We start from the raw sequence: 6,218 nt of genomic DNA, 5'->3' as shown, positions 1-6,218 counted from the left end.
TATCTGTTATTTAGAATGGGACAGCGATATTGCATCAATTTATCTCCTTCATTTGATTCCACCACCACCACAAGGCTGAAAGGGACCTGGAAAAATGTCTTCCTATTAAGCTGAAAAACATCTTCAAAAAGGTACTTTCTGTCACTACCTATTGCCTGCCTCAAAATATTGCCAGATGTGTTGTATATGAAAGACTAATAAAAATAAAATCAATTGGAGAGCTGACCTTGAGTGTTATTTTTGTCTTTGATCTGCAGGCACTAACCAGAAGAACACCTTGTAGAGACCACACAGCCATAACTGCTCGCTGATGGGACAATGAGGAACAGCGTTCATGGATGCTACACAACTGTCGACAAGTATCTTGCTGCAATCTTGTTCAAATCTACCTGTCATACTTGTTAGTGTCTAGGTAAATTTGATGATTTTATGTGTTTTATTAACTATTTTATGTTTCTGTGCAACACTTAATGAATGTGACTGACTAATTAACCTCTACACATCTGGTATATGCTTTAAAATTGCCACTTTGCCCATTTGTTAAATAAATTTGTTGGAATTTGTACATCTGTCTGAAGACTCTTGATTTTATGTCTAATCTTGTACATTAACACCATACAATAGCATTTTTATTTTTGCACTGAAAAGAATACTTTATTAATTACACTTAAAACAACACCAGGGGTGTTAAATACCCCAGAGTGTAAAATTTGAACAACAATTGCAAGTGTAACAATTCACACTCGGAGTGTAATTTTTCTATACTGTAAGGTGCTATATTAACACTAAAAATTCAACACTATGAATGGTGTACTTTCAACACTAGATAGATTGGGACCATATATGATCTTCAGTAGTGTTAAAATTAACACTTTAAGTGTTAAACTGACACTGCGTTTTTTACTGTGAAGCAATGAAGGAAGTGATAGGACTGGTTGAAAGTGTTAAGAAGTTGAGAGATTGTAGATTAATATATTGTAAGGATAGTAGGCAACAAAAAAAGGCTCTAGAAGTCAAGTCAATCATGGGACAAAGTGTGATTTGTTCAGTACAAGAAGAAAAGAAATGGGTTAAAGGAGTAATAACAGGGATCCCCACAGAGGTAACAGTTGAAAAGATTAAGAGAGGGATTACGGGAGCTGCAGTGATCGATGTGAAAAGACTAAAATGCAATAGGAATAATGAAAGGGGAGATAGCCTCTCTGTGATGATTCATTTTGATGAGGATAAGCTGGCAAGTAAAGTCTTCTTGGGATTCATGAGTTTTTCAGTAAGACCCTAGGTGACCCTCCTCTAAGATGTTATAAATGTCAAAAGTTTGGACATGTAGCGGCAGTATGCAGTGGCAGACAGAGGTGCGCAAGATGCGGCGGAGAACATGAGTATGGAAAATGTGGGCAAGAAGTTAATCGCAAGTGTTGTAACTGCGGAGGGGATCACAGTGCGGGATATGGAGGGTGCAAGGTGAGGAAACATGCGGCTCAAGTTCAAAATGTTAGAATACAGGAAGGACTGACATACTCTGAGGCTCTTAAACAAGAAGGAAAGAATTTGGAATCGGGAGAAAAAAGCAAAGAAATCAGTCAACAAAAGATGGAAATGACAAAGGAAAAACAAAAGAGAATTTTGGGATTAAGAACAATGTTGCATTTGTTACCTTTATAACTGAAGTAGTGAATTGTTCGGCGCAAATTGAAAGCCGGACAGAAAGAATCAGAATTATAATCAAAGCAGCGGAAAAGTATCTAGAGATTGAAGGTATTTCGGTGGATATGATTAATGAGAAGTTAAAGATGCAAACTACATACACTCAATCAGGATGTGGTGGTTCATAATGGTGCTTTTAATATTTCAGTGGAATGCGAGAAGCTTAATAGCTAATGGGCAAGAGTTTAAAAATTCATTTCTGATTTGGAAAACAAACCTGATATAATATGTGTTCAAGAAACATGGCTCAAACCTCAGTTGAATTTTGTGTTACAAGGATATGTGGTAATTAGGAAAGATAGAAAACAAGGTAATGGTGGTGGGGTAGCTACATTTATAAAACAAGGTGTGGGATATAGGAATGTTGTAGAGAGTGTAGACAAGGAGGTGGTAGTGATGGAAGTCTGGGAAGGGAATCATAGTATTAAAGTAATTAATTTTTATAATCCATGTGAAAAGTTAAATAAGGAAGTATTGGAAAATATAAGAGGTAACACAAATCAGAAAGTAATATGGTGTGGTGATTTCAATGCCCATAATACACTATGGGGAAGTGTTCAAACAGATTTTAATGGGCTGATTGTGGAAGAAATGTTAGATTGGGGACGGCTAGTGTGTGTGAACAATGGATGTTTTACAAGAATAGATGTAATTCATGGGCATAAATCAGCTTTAGATATTACTCTAGTGTCAGAAAATCTAGCTAGAAAGTGCAAATGGAATGTAAGTAAACAAAGTACAATGGGAAGTGATCATTATCCTATATGGTGTAAAATTGGTGTGGACATTACCCAAACCTTGGTGGAGAGAATTCCAAGATGGAAATTTAAAGCAGCCAACTGGGCGCTTTTTAAAGAATTGTGTCATAATGATATGTGTGAAACGGTAGATGATACTGAAGACACTGAAGAGTTAAGTAAGAAAATAAGTGAAGTGTTAAGAAATACGGCAGAGGAAGTAATAGGAAAAAAGAAAACTATAAATAGTAAAAAAGCAGTACCATGGTGGAATAAAGACTGTAGTAAGGCAGTTAGGGAAAGAAATAAAGCGATGAAGAAAGCTAGAAAATCTGTGTTGTTTAGTGAGTACATTAAATATAAGAGAGCACAGGCAATAGTGAGGAGAGAAGTAAGAAAAGCAAAAAGAAATTACTGGAGAGAATATTGTAATAGAATTGGGGAAGAAATTGAAATTAATGAAGTTTGGAATATGATTAGGAAGATGGGAGGGATTCAGAAAAATAATAATATTCCAGTTTTAGTAAATAATGGAAAAATAGCAATAAAAGACAGTGATAAAGCAGAGATGTTAGTGGAAACATTTGTTAAGGTGCACAGTAATGAAAATATTTCAGAGGAAATATAGGGAACAGAAAGTTAGGGAGAATGCTCACATATATGTAAAGAAGAACCCATCAGGAAGTATGTTGGACTCAGAATTTACTTTGTATGAGTTAAAGAGAGCGCTTGCGGGAATCATACATACTTCCCCAGGCAAGGATGACATATGTTATGAGATGATAAAGCACTTATCAGATTTATCATTAAGTATGGTTTTAAGACTTTTTAACAAAATATGGGCGACAGGGAATTTACCAGCAGATTGGAAGCATGGGGTCATTGTGCCAATAGCCAAACCAGGAAAAGACCATTCTCAGCCAATTAATTATAGACCTATTGCGCTGACATCAAATTTATGCAAAGTTATGGAACGGATGGTTATGAATAGGTTGACTTATGTGATTGAAAGTAGGAACATTTTTTCAGCATGTCAAAGTGGATTTAGAAAAGGGAGAAATACGATGGATTCAATATTGTGTTTGGAAGATGCCATTCGAAAAGCTCAAGTTAATAAAGAAGTGCTTGTGGGAGTATTTTTTGATGTAGAAAAAGCTTATGATATGCTGTGGAAAGAGGGGCTTTTAATGAAATTGGAAAGCTTGAGAATCGATGGAAAAAATGTATAACTGGATTTTGAGTTTTTTGTTTGGAAGAACGATTCAAGCAAGAGTAGGGACTGCTTTTTCTCAGATTCTCCAAATTGAGAATGGAACTCCCCGAGGAAGTGTGAGCAGTCCTATTCTTTTTAATTTAATGATTAATGACATCTTTCATAATGTTGATAATGGAATAGGAAGATCATTGTATGCGGATGATGGAGCTCTTTGGAAAAGGGGACGAAATGTTTTATTTGTAGAAAAAAATGCAAAAAGCAGTAAATGAGGTGGAAAATTGGGCAAATAATTGGGGTTTTCGGTTTTCTGTGGCAAAAACACAAGTAATATGTTTTTCGAAAAAGAAAAATAATCAAAGCTTGAATGTCAAAATGTATGGTTATCAGCTGGAACAAGTTAATGTTGTACGATTTTTGGGTATGTGGATGGACTCTAAATTAAATTTTAGAATACATATTCAGAAATTGATAGAAAAATGCAAAAAAGGAATAAATGTATTAAGGTGCTTATCAGGAGCTGAGTGGGGGGCAAGATGTCAGTCATTGAAAATAATTTATTGTGCTGTGATTAGGTCAAACATAGATTATGGTAGTGTAGTATACAGTTCTGCGAACAAAACTTTACTTAAAAAGATAGAGGTAATACAAAATCAAGCTTTGCGCATCTGCTGTGGTGCATTTAGATCTTCTTCATTACAAGTTGAAATAGGAGAATTGCCTCTAGAACAGCGCAGGTTTCAATTGCGATTAAGGTGTTGGTCTGGTGTAAAGGGACATCTGGAAAACCATCCAGTCAGACTTCTTTTGAAAGATTGTTGGGAATATGAATACAAAGAAATGGCAAGCTTTGGTTGGGTAGTAAGGAAGGAGGCAAACAGCTTGGAGTTGAAAGACCATGAAATTGCTCCTTCTGTTGCTATACCAGCAATTCCCCCTTGGTTGTTCCCTATGCCGATAATAGACTTACAAATTCACAAAATAATAAAAAAGCCAGAGATGAACATGTCAACTGAATTAGTAGTTCAACAATATTTAATGCAGGAGTATTATTCTGTGTTACAGGTATTTACAGATGGGTCTAAGGAACCAGAGTCTGGAAGAACAGCAGCAGCAGTATATATTCCTACTTTTAAAATAAAAATTGCAAAAAGATTATCAGATCATGTGTCAGTTTTTACTACTGAATTATTAGCTATCATAATAGCTCTACAGTGGATTGAAGAAGTTCAACCAGAAAGAACTGTGATATGTAGTGACTCAATGGCTGTGCTCACTAGTTTACTAAGTGGTAAATCTGAAGCTAGGCAAGATTTAATATTTGAAGTTTTACAAAGTTTGTTTAGAATAAGACAGTTAAGGATAGAGGTAAATTTCCATTGGGTACCTGCACATGTGGGTGTGGATGGAAATGAGGAAGTAGACTTGCTAGCTAAGAAAGCATTAAATCATTCACAAATAGAAATTAAGTTAGCTTTAAGTAAAGCTGAATTCAAAAGAATGATATCAAATTAAGTAAGAAAGAAATGGCAAAAGTTATGGAATAGTGGGTTTAAAGGAAGACATCTTTTTCAGATTCAGGAGTGTGTTGGAAATGAGAGGAAAAGATATGGAAATAGGGAGAAAGAGGTCATTATTTCAAGACTAAGAATTGGACATACAGCATTAAACCATAGTCTTTATAAAATAGGTAAACATGAATCGGGAAAGTGTGACAAATGTGGAGAATTAGAAACAGTGATGCATATACTTTTTGAGTGTTCTGCATATGAAAGGGAGAGATTTCAGTTAAAACAAGAATTAGGATGGTTGGAAGTTGACAGAGGTGGACAGTAACGAAGTAAATTTACTTGAGTATTGTACTTAAGTACACTTTTTGAGTATCTGTACTTTACTCGAGTATTATTTTTTCTGGAAACTTGCGACTTTAACTTCACTACATTTGAAAGACAAATATCGTACTTTTTACTCAACTACATTTATATCAAGGTCCCCAAGTAGAAAGTCGTTATATGTAGTAGTTTTTACAACGAGTGCATTTTCAGATTCACTGAACCCTTTTTTTCTGCGAAAATCCGGCCTGCGATCTGCCAGGACCTTCCTGTGTTGCCAAGTGTTACAGTATTTCTAAGCCTGCAGTTTTCTGCCTAGATTTGAATGGACATTTGGCTGATATTTTCTACGAAATCTGGCAACCTCGGGATCTTCCCCGCTAAACTATCGTAAACGTCCGCGCTACTGCGCTCTAAAAAGGCATGTGTTAACTCGTTAAAGCCCTTTGGAAAATTAACCATGTTTTTACTATAGTAACCATAACTATGGTATTTGCTGTAAAATCACAGTATCCACAAATTTACTATTATCTCACTATAGTATATAAACTATATATATAAACTTAGGCCTACTGGTAAATTGCTGCTAAAAACTGGTAAGGGAAGTATATAAATCTGAACATTATTTTATTGTCAAAACACTGCACATAAATACATATATTTTTTGCAAACAAATGATCAAAAAGTAGGCTAAATGAAAACACATGTTGTGAAGTTCACTGATTTCTG

The sequence above is a fragment of the Onychostoma macrolepis genome, unplaced genomic scaffold, assembly GCF_012432095.1.
Source record: "Onychostoma macrolepis isolate SWU-2019 unplaced genomic scaffold, ASM1243209v1 Scaffold3, whole genome shotgun sequence".
In the NCBI taxonomy this organism is placed as follows: domain Eukaryota; kingdom Metazoa; phylum Chordata; class Actinopteri; order Cypriniformes; family Cyprinidae; genus Onychostoma; species Onychostoma macrolepis.
The sequence above is the reverse complement of the archived record's forward strand: the minus strand, read 5'-3'. Positions refer to the sequence as shown.